Source organism: Diabrotica virgifera, chromosome 7 (assembly GCF_917563875.1).
Source record: "Diabrotica virgifera virgifera chromosome 7, PGI_DIABVI_V3a".
In the NCBI taxonomy this organism is placed as follows: Eukaryota; Metazoa; Arthropoda; class Insecta; order Coleoptera; family Chrysomelidae; genus Diabrotica; species Diabrotica virgifera.
In genome coordinates this window covers 163,913,736-163,927,558 of record NC_065449.1, presented here as the reverse complement: position 1 = coordinate 163,927,558, position 13,823 = coordinate 163,913,736, and the positions used below count along the sequence as shown (strand labels likewise).

The following is a 13,823-nucleotide window of genomic DNA, read 5'->3' as shown; positions in this document are numbered from 1 at the left end:
GCTGAGCAATCAGTATAGGGATATAGACAGATTATTATTTGTAGTAGTTAGTATTTAAGTAATGTGAAGGTACGTCGTTACTGTGATATGTAAACACATTGTTATGGTTAACCGTTGATGGAAGAGATTGCAGATATAATGTATTTGAACCAAGAAAGAGAGTTTTAATTAGTTTGGACCTAGAAGGCATTAACATCACACTATTTGCGACATGGCGATCCTGTAAACTAATTGGAGAATCTTCTGTAAGGAACAAAGCACCAGCTTGGAAGTATAGACGGCGGAAAATGGACCAGGGCCCAGGAGCCCAACAAAGTGTTAAAATGTAAGTAAGAAATTTAGTTTATCTTTATTGAAAATGCTTCCCTCGTTTTTTATATATACATATTATTATTGAAAATTGAATATTTATCTTTGCTGATTTTTGAATAATTTATCAAGTATCGATTTTTTTAAGAATATCTATGAATTTTGAAACATGAAGTGATTTTTGAATTCAATATTTGTTTTGAAGTTTATTATATATATGCTATTATTGAATTTTTATTGAATTTTGAATTTTTATTTAGTTTATTTGAAAAATCTATATCAGATTTCGATTTTTAGTACGGTTATTTTTTAATATTTTATGGAATATCGAATTTTTTTTCCAAAAATTTCTATCAAATTTTGAGATATAAACTTATTTTGAATATTTTTATCTAACTTTTGCATATGCTATTTTTCAATTTTGAATTGAATTTGTGTCGAATATGTGTACTATTATTGAATTTTTATTAGCCATTTGTTTTTATTATTGATATTTATTGAGTACATTTTCATCGATTTTGTGTTAAATTTTGTATGATACGAACCTGAATTAATAATTTTTGTGCGATAAATGATATTTTTTTAATGAATAATGATTAGTGATGACATACGTTGATATAAGAGCTTTAAGACAAACATAGCAAGAGATATATTTTTAACGAACCGACCTGATGAGTCGAGATAAGGAATTTAGGGAAGAGCTAGCAATATTATAAGCTAAATATTATGAGGCAAATAGAGACAATAAAAACCCACTGCTCTTGTCAAATTAGGAAGGTATTAAGGGATTTATAGAAGCTTGAAAGCTTATTAGAGACCCACTCTGTGTGTTGAAGGGTACCTATTTTATTCATGATTATTCGTGAATAAACAACGGCCTCAAAGCAAGAGATTGAGGTTATGAAATATGTAGAAGAATTTGAACCGCATAAAATACCTATTTCGTGTTTTGAGTTAACTATACCACCTCAATGGTGCGTACAGATCAGGGCGAAAATTCGGGTTAAGAGGATCGGAACGTATTTTCGGCTGCAATGCTATTCAAATGGGGATTCATTTTTTTCAAATCCTGAGAAAACTAATAAGTATTTTGGAAAAATTTAAACGCAGAATGAAATATTACGTTATTAGCGAGGGCCGAAAGTCCCTGAGAACTTCTACAATGTTTATTTTAATAAGTTACAGGGGTGAAAAAACTAAGAGAAAATTTAGTGTGATTTTTAAATTCAAATATCTCATTCAAAATAAACTTTTTATTTATTCTAAGGGACTTTCGGCCCTCGGTAATAATCTAGTCTTTCATTCTGCGTTTAAATTTTTCAAAAATATTTATTGGTTTTTTCAGTATTTGAAAAAAATGAACACAATGCCGTGGTAATATTTTCCAAATCTGTCTTTGTCTTACAACGCACTCAACCGAATATAATATTGTCAGCATATATTGTCAGTCAGACACTGACAATCAGTGACAATTTTAAATATTTGACATTGCATCGGGAATATTTTGAGAAATTGATTAAATATTATTGATATATAGTGTATTTGATAAATAATTGATTTAAGACGTGAACTTAATAAAAAGTTATTTATTGTGTATTATTTGTGAAAGATCCAAGCAGAGAATACATCAGAAAAATCCTGTGATCCAAGTATTTTGTTGTTAGAGATGTTCAAAATTGTAAGCGTTCCAAAATAACAACATATTATTAAAAAATCACTTTAACACTTTTCCTCTTTTCTCGATTGATTATTAGTTTTTGTTGTACAAATAAATTATTACAATCACTGAAAACATAGTTAGTGAAAAAATTATCACATTTATTAACTGAATTAATAATTTGCAATTATAAAAATAACAGTTATCCAAGAACATTCAAAAGCCATCTCTTTAAATTAATTATGACATTTTCAAGTAGAATGACATTCTAGTAATGTTTACATATCCACACCAGTGTGAATTTTACTACACGTAATTTGCCGTGTAAAGACAGAAAAAGTAGGGATACACGTAAAATATTTGCGAATTATGTACCCATAGCCTTAATATTGGCGGAGAACTAAGACATCCGAGTGAAACCTCTTTTATTAAGGTAAAACGAAGGTATCGGAGCTAGTATATGAAGTGATGATTATGATGGTATATAAAGTGATAGATGAGATAAATGATATATGATTGTTATGAAATATGTATATGAAGATGAATTATGTACACTGTAACTGTAGAAGTGCTATTATATGAAGAAAAATGAATTATATGAGTTGTAGTACCAGACAAGAAGAAGAGGAAAATATGTGGGAAAAGTGAAAGAAGAGACATAAAATTTGTCAGAAATGTCAAAATAAACAAGCAGAATTAAGAATAATATACTAATCAAATAAGCAGCTAATCATTGAATTATGTCTAAGAATTAAAGTTGTAATTTTTTTTCTCTAAAGTAACGTAAATTATAAATAACTTATTTTTAAATGTATATATACATATCTCAATTTATGCGTATTTTTTTTTGAAATATTGTAATGTTCCCGGAAATGATCAACCGTTCCCGGAATGACAAAAATGTTACCGAAATGAGAATATTGATATCATAAGGTATAAGTAAGGAAATATTTAAATTAAAAACAACAGATTAAATAAAAAAGTATTTATTTATTTTGCCAAATTTGTTTACAAAAAGAAATTTTACTCTTACTACTAATAAATTCTTATTAAAATTAAGTTTAAACATTTTTAAAAATCAATCTAATGGTACTTCTATAATCATAGTTTTATCTTCGAATTTGAATCAGTTCTTAATTTCGAAAACATCAATTAAATATCATTATCAAAATAATAATATTCTAGATTATTTTCTTTTTTCAGTAATGATGTTGGAATAATACTGATTATTTGGTTAAAGTTAATATACGACACATCCTTTGCTTCTAGTTTAAATTTTCGGATATTTTTCCGCACAGATCTCCGTCATCGACACACGTCTGACAGGTAGCAACATATCTGAAGAAAATATTTGGCTTCGCAGTAGGAACTTTAACAAGCAAGAATGTTCCAGGGGATACAAGATTTGGATGTATATTTTCTTTGCCATAAGATGTACTTGCTTCAATATCAATATGTTTATCTTTAGGCTGCTGACGAGATATTGTCATTAAATCTTCATCGTCCGAAGAAGAAGAGTTGTATACATATTTATAAATGCTTACCCTATTCTTACAATTTAAGTAGTTGTCTGTTATCATGGGCTCATCCACAATAGGAGATTGGATTGAAGGCATAAAAACACTCTCAGGTTCAACTGCACTTAAGTTACACAGGCTAGAAAGCTTCGATAGTTTTAGATCTTTATGAAAATGTTCGTATCGATATAACTGTATTGAAACATCTAACCCTTTTTTCCATTGCACTTTTGTGATGTTCATTATGCCTGGAATGGCATCCAAAGAATTTGGTACACGACTCTTTTCCTCAATCACGTCGTCTTCTGGGATTGCCTTTACTTCGATAATAGCGGTTTTGAACACATCTGCGAATTCTGAGGCTGTTCTAACATCATTACCCATTAAGACATGTCTGTCAGCTGTTCTTTTTAGGTATCCTCCTACACCATCCATAGGGCCCTTACCATGCCCAGGCTCGCTAAAATTCCAAGTAGATTTGGTCACTTGTTGAAAATCATTAATCAATGTTTGTATCCAAAGAGTTATATTTGTACGGTTCCGGTATTGCGATGTTGGTCCGTCAGAGTAAATATGAAGTGTGTCAATTTTTTTGTTTTCCAAAATTGTTGTTAATATTGTTTTCATATGAGCCCATATGGCATGTGCTTAATGATCTAATTCTAAATTATCACTTACTGTAGCAAAAGATTTTGATTTCAAATTATTACTGTTACTGATTCGCAAATAATATACGCCTGTGTGAATAGATACGCCTTTTCTCTTTGGCGTAAATAAGCTGCACTATATTTTTTAAGCTTTTTTCGAGTATTTCGTTGATTTTTTTCTTTATCAGGTGTCTCCATTATCCTGCAACAAAAAAGCAACTAAATTATAAAAGAAATGTAATAAAGATTTAAATGATTCGCCCTTAGAAATGATAATTATCATTCCGAGAACGTAACAGTCATTCCGGGAACGTGTCATCATGTCCGGGAACGTTCACGAAATGACCGTTCACGAAATGATGATTTCAAATAAGCGCGCGCTTTGATTGCACGCCGGCCATTTTAAATGCAACTTGACTTTGTCAACAGCAAAATATTGGAGGTTACTTTGATATTTGATGTTGTAAAAAAGAATTTCATAAATAATTAAACATAATAAATACGTTCACGAATTGACGGACAATTGATGTACGCTTTACAAATAAAGAATTGAAAGGTACTTACCAATTAAATATAATTTACTTGGCGATAAAAGCACCCACAGCCGTCTTTGTTATTGTGTTCTTCGTCAACTGACGATCGGCACTGAATGGCTGCGTTCAGGAATTGTTTTTGTTCGATTTTCGATGCGTTCACTAAATGACTTGTGCGCTATCGGACAAACTTTTTTTGAAGTTTTACTTATTAAAAATAAATAATATTTTAGTATACTTTTCAAAATTAGTTTTTGTTTAAAAAAGACTGTATATTAAGTAAATAGAGGTGTTAAATACCTTAACGTTTTTATTTATATTTTGTACTTGTTGTTGAAAATCGTCCACTAGGACGCGTTCCCGAAATGACTTTCTATGCATGTGTATTGATTTAATTTAAAATTTACTTAATTTATAAACTATATTGGTTGATGTACACACAAAACAGGTTAGTTGTAGTCATTTATTAATTTTATTTTTTCATTTAAGTCAAGATTTAAGACATTAATTTGCTAGCAAAGCCAATTCTGCACCTTGGTGATTTTGAGCCATATAATGAATTCAGGTTAAATTTTCGCGGAAAATGGAAGTATTTGAATTAAGGATAGACAATATCTTACAATAAGTGTTAGTAGATAGTAAGCAAAGGGACACAAAAAGTGAAGTTTTTAGAGAGATTAAATCTTTATTATAGGTACAAGAGAGTTATTAGAAGTTTTTTAGAGACATATTAGAAGTTTTTAGACAGATTACATTTTTATTATAGGTACATTATTTTAAAGTTAGGAAGGCGTATATAAATAAATCAAAAGAAGACTGAAATAGGAATTATTAATAAAGTAAAGGTTACATTTTTATTAACTGATTCGAGTAATATTAGCTTAACTTAGGACTTTTAGCTAGATACGAGATTTTTATAATTATTTAGGTAGATTAGAGTATTCCCCTGCTTATATGAGATGCTTATAGGCACTAACACACGATGTTAAAAATCCGGATAGGTTTAGTCACTGTTTTTATGTGGACACTGTTTTTTTGTGAATGGAGAAAAGACTAAAAAGCAAGACGAAACAGAAAGTGAATTAGTGATAATAATAAACAATTTAAAAAAACCGTTTTAGAATAGGAAAAATAATATACATGCTTTGGGTATTAGGGTATTAGGATAGTTAGGAAATTTAATTTTTAAAAATAGTATTAGGTAACCATAAACATTATGTAAAAGGGAAAGAGGAATGTATCGTCAGATATTCTTCTTCTTTTCTTAGGACTTTCTTTTTTTTAAAAACGGCAGAGATGTAGTATAATATGAACCCTCTGTATAAATCATAATTTAAATATGATGTTATTAACCTTTAGGGTATTGAACAGATATAAAAACAATAGTTTATAGTTTGTATCACATGTTTAATATGAGTGAACTTGAATTATATTTTTTATGATTTAAATCGGTATAAAAACATGCTGAGCAATCAGTATAGGGATATAGACAGATTATTATTTGTAGTAGTCAGTATTTAAGTAATGTGAAGGTAGGTCGTTACTGTGATATGTAAACACATTGTTATGGTTAATCGTTGATGGAAGAGATTGTAAATATAATGTATTTGAACCAAGAAAGAGAGTTTTAATTAGTTTGGACCTAGAAGGCATTAACATCACACTATTTGCGACAGGCGCACTGTAAACTAACGTACGGCGAAGTGCATGGTTGAGTTATTTTAATGTAATTCTTTAAGTAATGGATCAAATGAAATTTTACAAATTGAACATGAAAGAAGAATAATTAAGCTATCTCATGGTTATAACAAAAATAAATAAAATGTATAGGCATAAGTACGGTGTGGTCGGAAAGTGAGCCTTACATGAATTTTGTTTAAAAATGATTTAAAAATGTGTAACTAATACAATTTCTCTTATAAAACTCTCAATTTTGCATAAGTTACCTTTCAAGCATCTTACTAAATGATGTTTAATTCAAAAAAAATCTCAAAAATTTAATTCAAATGATATGACGCCTCAAAAAATGTAATTCTTGAAATCTTCGTAGTTTTAGAGAATTACCACCACTTTAAGACGGTATTACTCAAGTTTGAATAGATCTATTACAGTTTTTAAGTGCTTTTTTAAAGCTTAGGATGTAATCTTTAAAATGCACTAAATTATTATACTTTAGAAATAAAATAAACTATTTCTTTTTGAGAAATTAAGAAAGATAACAAAAATGTAATACAAAAACCGAAAATTACCAGCTAAAAAAATGTTTATACAAAGTGATCAAAACTTTTTTCTGTAAAACTTACCTAAAATATATTTAATAATAAGCTTCAACAATAATAAATGTTCAGCAAAAAAAATTTTTTTTTAGCTCTCATACAGTATGTCTGCGCAACTTGGAACCTATTGATAACTTTTTTATTATCAGTTTTACGAAAAAAAGTTATTCTTTATAAAATACTGTGCATTACATATAATCTAAGGTGCAATCATCAAATACCAAATTGAATTAATTCTATACGAGGTATGTCAAAAAATATGAATTTCACTCAAGAGTAAAGTACCTTTACATTTCACAATATCGAAAATTATTATTAAGAAAAGTTGTTTGGAATTAAAAAATTTGTTTTAGTGTTCAATTACATTCTTCTAATTAAAATATTGTGAATAATAAAGGCACTTAACTCTTAAGAAAAATTCATATTTTTGACATACCTCGTATAAAATTAAAAAAGTTTGATATCTGATGGTTTTATCTTAGATGTTAGACCAGGTAGAGCATTTTACGAAAAATAACTTTTTTCGTAAAAGTGATAATAAAATAGTTATCATAATTGTAATAAAATGATGATGAGTATCCGTAATTTGAGAAAAAATTGAAAACCATTTTTTTTTAGATTAGAATGATGTAATTGTATATTCAAACATAGTTTTTAATTTCAAACAACTTTTTATAATATCATTTTTTGATATTCTGGAATATAAAAGTACTTTATTCTTTAACAAAATTCATATTTTTGACATAACTCGTATAAAATTGATAAAATTTGATATCTGATGGTTAAGTTTCAGATTTTTGACTATCAAGAGCATTTTATGAAGAATAACTTATTTTCGTAAAATTGATAATAAAAAAGTTTTCCATGTGGTTCCTAGCTACACAGACATAATATATAAGAGCTTCTCTATAAGAATTTTCAAATTGCAATGCCATATTCGGATTCAGCATAATCAAAAACAAAATAGAAACATACTTGATCAAAGTAAAATGATGAATTTAACGATATTTTTAAAATTATTTATACAAAACAATTGTTATTGTTTAAACAATTAATAAACAATTAGCGGCCAAATCTGCCAGTAGAACTTTTTACTTTAACAAGTATATAAACTAACAAAAAAGTTTAAAAAAATATAAGCGTGTTTGAATTTTTCCGAAACAATGCATATTTTCGTTCTAATTGCACTCCCCTAGATGTGTTTATAAAATTTATTAAAATATGAGTGCACTTTTTATAACGTATTAATTTTATAAATTGAACTTTCAATGTAACATTTTATAAAAACAATGAAGAATGATTAACCAGTATTTATTGCCATAAAATTGAATTTGAAGATTATTTTTCTCATCTACTAAAATTTTTTTTAAATGTACTGTAATTTTGGGGCCCTGGCACAAGAATTCCACTCTACAGTGTTGCTAACACCGTTTCGGTTACACACAATGCACACCAAGTTTGACGATAAATTGTATCGTTTGTGAGCCGTTTTATTGTAACGATCGAGTTTCAGTTTATAATCAATCGCAACAATTTATCGCGGCGTCTAAACAGCTTTAAGGGATAATAAATCGTAGCAATTTATCGTTACAATGAACTGCTCGCATTTATCGCTGCGTCTAAACACCACTTTGAGAGAAATTTCCTTATTGTATACTCGCATAATTTTGTCTAAAACGTATAGTCCAGGGCGCATATGTTTTGAGATGGATGTTGAGAAGTGACTAAATTTTTTTTTGCAGAAATTGCTTGAAAATAACCCAAATAATAATATTTGAGTTATCCTCCCACTCAAAATGGTCCGAAACATTGTTTAAATAATCAAAATGTCAAAATATGAAGGAAAAATTCGATTTTTTTATTGGTTTTTTATGATAACTTTAAAACTATTCATTTCTGAAAAAAATTACTGACATAAAAGTTGCGTAATTAAATTTCCTACAATACAAAATTGGTTAAAAATTTAAAAAATAGTCACCCTTATTGCAAAATAGCAATAATTGCGAAAAAACCATACAAAAACAAATACAGTGGATCCCCGATAAGTCGGCCCCCGATAACCCGGAAGTCCGGCTAACCCGGACCAATTTTTATCAGACAAATATTTCAACAATAAAAATGTTATGTAATATAATATTTGAGAGATAATGGGTATTTGTGTAATTTGAACTACATAATATACCAGGGGTGGCCAAACTTGCTCGCGAGCCGCTTGTGGCTCTTTGAAGAATTATTTGTGGCTACCTGAATTACTTTTAATTTTTGTAAAAATGTTGTTTCAAATGTCTTAAATTACTGACAACAAATATAAAAAACTAAGTGTAACATCAGGACTTATCTGAACATCAGACAAGGATATCCCTTATTACTGCTGCTATTCAATTTGGCCTTCGAATATGTAATAAGTAAAATATATCATCTGAACTGACAGGGGGATTTGCGAATCGAGGGTTCAAAACTATTATTGGCCTTTGCTGATGATCTAGGTGCAGTCGTTCATTTCACAAGAGACGTTCACAACACGAGGAAGAAACAGGTAGTCTGGGCCTTCGAATAAATTAAGATAAGACGAAATATATGCTATAAAAAAATAGTAACCAAAAATCCAAGACCAAGAGTTAGTCAGAACATGCTAGTAACCAAAATTCAAAGACCGAGAGTTAGGCAGAACATAACTATTAATGACTATAACTTCGAAGTAGTAAAAGAGTTTAAATATATAGGGGCGGTAATCGCAGATGACAACCACATATAAAAAGAGGTCTCAGCAGGGCTAGCTGCGCGGAATAGAGCATTATACTCCTATATCATTATTAAGATCTAAGCTTCTAAAAAGACAATCTAAATTAAGACTGTACATGCCAATTATTCAGCCAATTGTTACATATGGAAGTGAAACATGGATTCTACATCAGCGGGAAATAAATAAGATGCTGGTATTTGAAAGGAAAGTTTTCAGAATGATATTTGGCAGTCAAAGAGATGGATTGACAGGAGAGTGGAGAAAGCGCCGCAAAGCTGAATTGGTGACTGTGTATGGTACTGAAAACATCGTCAGACATACAAAACCTAAGATAAGATGAGCAAGTCATGTGGTAAGATCAGACGAAGACAGAGTATTAAAGACAGTGTTTTTTGAGAGACGGTAGAAAATCAGTAAGTAGTAGGCCGTCCCGGAAAAAGTTGGAAGGATAATGAAGAATTGACGTATCCTGAATTTGTAAAAGCTGCTTGTAGAATTATTCGCATAATTGAAACAACGATCTAAAATCTAAACCATTTTATTTCGCTTTAAAATTCGAGAAATTCAAACGGTAAGAGGAAAAATTTCATGCCATTTTTACACTTTTTAAATAATAATTGTTTAATTGCGGCTCGCGAAAAATTTCAAATTTTGAAAAATGGCTCTGACTATTAAGGAGCTTGGCCACCCCTGTAATATACGATAGTAAAAATGACTCATGGCACACGACGTGCATTGTCGTGTTATCGGAAACAACAGGCACCTGTAGTATCCTTTATTTATTTTAAACTGTCTTAGCATTGTTTAAAAAAGACTAAAAGACTATTAAAAAATTATTTTTTAAACAATGGTCTTAGTCTTCACTGTTATTAAATAGCATAACATCGTTGTGATTGAGACCGTATTGTGTGTAGTATAGTCGTATTGTTCACTTCCGTTCTGTAATCGTCCGTAAATCTATTCAGATTTTGTGTTTGCGTATTTTTGGTCTATGTAATAGCAACAAAACGTAAAAATGTTGTAGTGACAATTAGTCCTGTCGCCAGGTGGGGTACAACTGCCTCCTTAATTCAGATGGACTTGATCCAAGTTGTAGTTGTCTTTATGTATTTTGACCCGTAGAACACGAATTTTTTGGGTAACAGTTGAGCCGGATGTCGATAAGATTGTTATAAATAAAGAACTTGAGGAATTACATAACAACGATTCTTCGCAAAACAAAACATTTTCTTGTATTTTTTGGGTGATTCTCAGCAAAAAATGGTTTTACAAGTTTTTCCGCAGGATGCACAGTTTTCGAGATAAACGCGGCTGAACTTTCAAAAAATCGAAAAACTGCAATTTTTGAACCCGAATAACTTTTGGTTATAAAATAAAATAGCAATTCTTCTTACTGCATTTGAAAGTTCAAGTCAAATTCTGTCGGTTTTAATTATTTGCATTGCTAAAAATTAAGTTTTTATTTGTTAAACAAAGCCATAAACAAATAGTGTTTCCCGTGCCCAATGCATGCATTTTAATGTACGTAATCTACGTATCAATTGCATGTATGCGAGCCTACTCGTTCGATTTCAAATGAGAAATGCATTGAAAACATCATTCAATCACTATGTGGTTATAGCTTTGTTTAACAATAAAAAAAATTAATCGTTAGCAATGAAAGTAATCAAAACCGATAGAATTTCACTTGAACTTTCAAAAGCGGTAAGCAGAATTGCTATTTTATTTTTCAATCAAAAGTTTTTCGGGTTCAAAAATTGCAATTTTTCGATTTTTTGAAAGTTCAACCGCGTTTATGTCGAAAACTATGCATCCTACGAAAAAATTTGTAAAAACATTTTTTACTTAGAATGACCCAAAAATACAAAAAAGTGTTTTGTTTTGCAAAAAATCGCTGTTTGTTTATAACAATCTTATCGACATCCGGATCGACTGTTAACCAAAAAATTCGTGTTCTACGGGTCAAAATACATAAAAAAAACTTGGGTAAGTCCATCTGAATTAAGGAGGCCGTTGTACCCCCACTGGCGACAGGACTAAATGGAAAAGAAACTAGAAGCATTAGGTAGAATTGATAAAGGCGTAATTGATACGTAATTTATATGTGTACTGTGCATATATATTTCATATTATTTAAATTATAACGGAGTTTATCTGTAAGTATACCGTATTTTATTAATTTTTACTATTTTCTCCGGCTAACCCGGATTTTCGATAACCCGGATTGGCCGCGGTCCCGATTAATCCGAGTTAACGAGGTTCCACTGTATTCGCATTTTACGTTTTTCAACCGTTTAGGCTACACTTAGGACCTTCATATTTTACGAAGAAAAACTTTATGATATAGTAAAACAACACTGTAAATTTCATTAAGATCGGTTTAATAAATTTTGCAAAATAAATTTTGCAATCCAGCTTTCGCAAAAAAAATTCATTTTTTTTTAAATTTTGCAGGACTGAAAATTAAGCAGATAGCAAGTTGAATTTTTTTTCCCTATAGAAGTGTACTGTACCTTTCATTTCCAATTTGCAAAATTAAAATCGATTAATATCGATAAATAAATTAATACTAGTACCACAGCGTCAGGAAATTTTTTAAATAAACATTAATTTTTAGTGCTACGCGCAGGACAGCGGTGTTCGATTCACACAAGTTGATTTCCACCAAAATTTCTTCCAATCTTTATCTAATATATTATTTCCTTACTCTATATTTTGTTGTATTTTAATATTTTAATTCGACAAAAATCAAACTAATTTTATTATTGTTTGTGAAATATTGTTTAAACAATTGCATATGTTTAAAAATAATAAACTTATTTTCTAGGTTAAAATATATGAACAAAGAAAGTTTTTGCTAAAAAAGCGTTATTTCAAAAGATAGAGTAGGTATGTGTTTTTATTTTGCAATAACAAATTTATTTATTTATATCGAAATGTAATAAAAATTAAAATGTATCAATCATCATCAAAGGTGATTGGAATGCCCAATCAGAACAAACTATCCGCTGTCCTGCGCGTAGCACCAATAAATAATGTTTTTTTTAATTCATGACGCCGTGTTAGTTAATCGATTTTAATTTTGCAAATTGCAAATGAAAGGTAAAGTATACTTCTATACGCAAAAAAAATCAACTTGCTATCTGCTTTATTTTCAGTCCTGTAACATTTCGAAAAAATGGATTTTTTTGCGAAAGCTGGATTGCAAAATTTATTTTGCAAAATCTATTGAACCGATCTTAATGTTTACAGTACTGTTTTACTGTATCATAAAGTTTTTGTGGGTAAAATATCATGGTCCTAAGTGTATAATAAATGATTGACAAACGTAAAATGCGAATATTTGTTTTTGTATGGTTTTTTCACAATTATTGCTATTTTGCAACAAGGGTGACTATTTTTTAAATTTTTAACCAATTTTATATTGTAGGAAATTTAATTACGCAACTTTTATGTCAGTACAACTTTTCTCGGACATAAATACTTTTAAAGTTATAATCAAAAAACGAAGAAAAAAATCGAATTTTTCCTTCATTTTTTTGACATTTTGATTATTTAATGTTCCGGACCTTTTTGAGGGAAAATAACTCAAGCATTATTATTTGAGTTATTTTCAAGCAATTTCTGCAAACAAATTTTAGTCACCTCTCAACGTCCAAATCTACTAATATTTTTACAGATGCCCCGTGGTCTAGTAGAGGATTTCGTTATAATTGTTTTCTTTTGTACTCAATATAATATCAACGATAACAATTTTTTTTTTGTTATTTTTTAGGTATCCTCCTGAATGGTTTACAGGACAGGATTACTTAAAATGAAGCTACGAATTTAGGTTTTATGATTTATAAAATATAAAATTTAATTATTCATCATAAAGCGTATAAATAAAAAACTAAGTATTTAATTTGTGGCTATTTTTAATTTACCTGTATTAACGAATAGAGAACTAGACTTTAGTAGTAACACAATGAAATGATTTCATTCAAATGAAATGATATTAAAAATGAATTTTATGGGCTACAATACAACGATACAACCGTATCGTGGGAGTACTGGGAAAATCCAATAACTCACAAAAGAAATGTTTTGAGAAAAACGCATTTAATAGTTATTTATGATATAAGTGTTAATGTGTAACTAC

General features: G+C 29.4%; 1 long non-coding RNA gene across 2 annotated transcripts in view; it reads left to right on the top strand.

The window, feature by feature from the left end:
• The window catches only part of LOC126888854 (uncharacterized), a 46,448-nt gene extending 32,862 nt beyond the window's left edge, over window positions 1–13,586 (top strand). For both annotated transcript variants that reach the window (XR_007699677.1, XR_007699678.1), the window contains exon 4: window positions 13,458–13,586. This is a non-coding gene — a long non-coding RNA (uncharacterized LOC126888854). The remainder of the gene's footprint in view (window positions 1–13,457) is intronic.
• The last annotated feature ends 237 nt before the right edge of the window (window positions 13,587–13,823 follow it).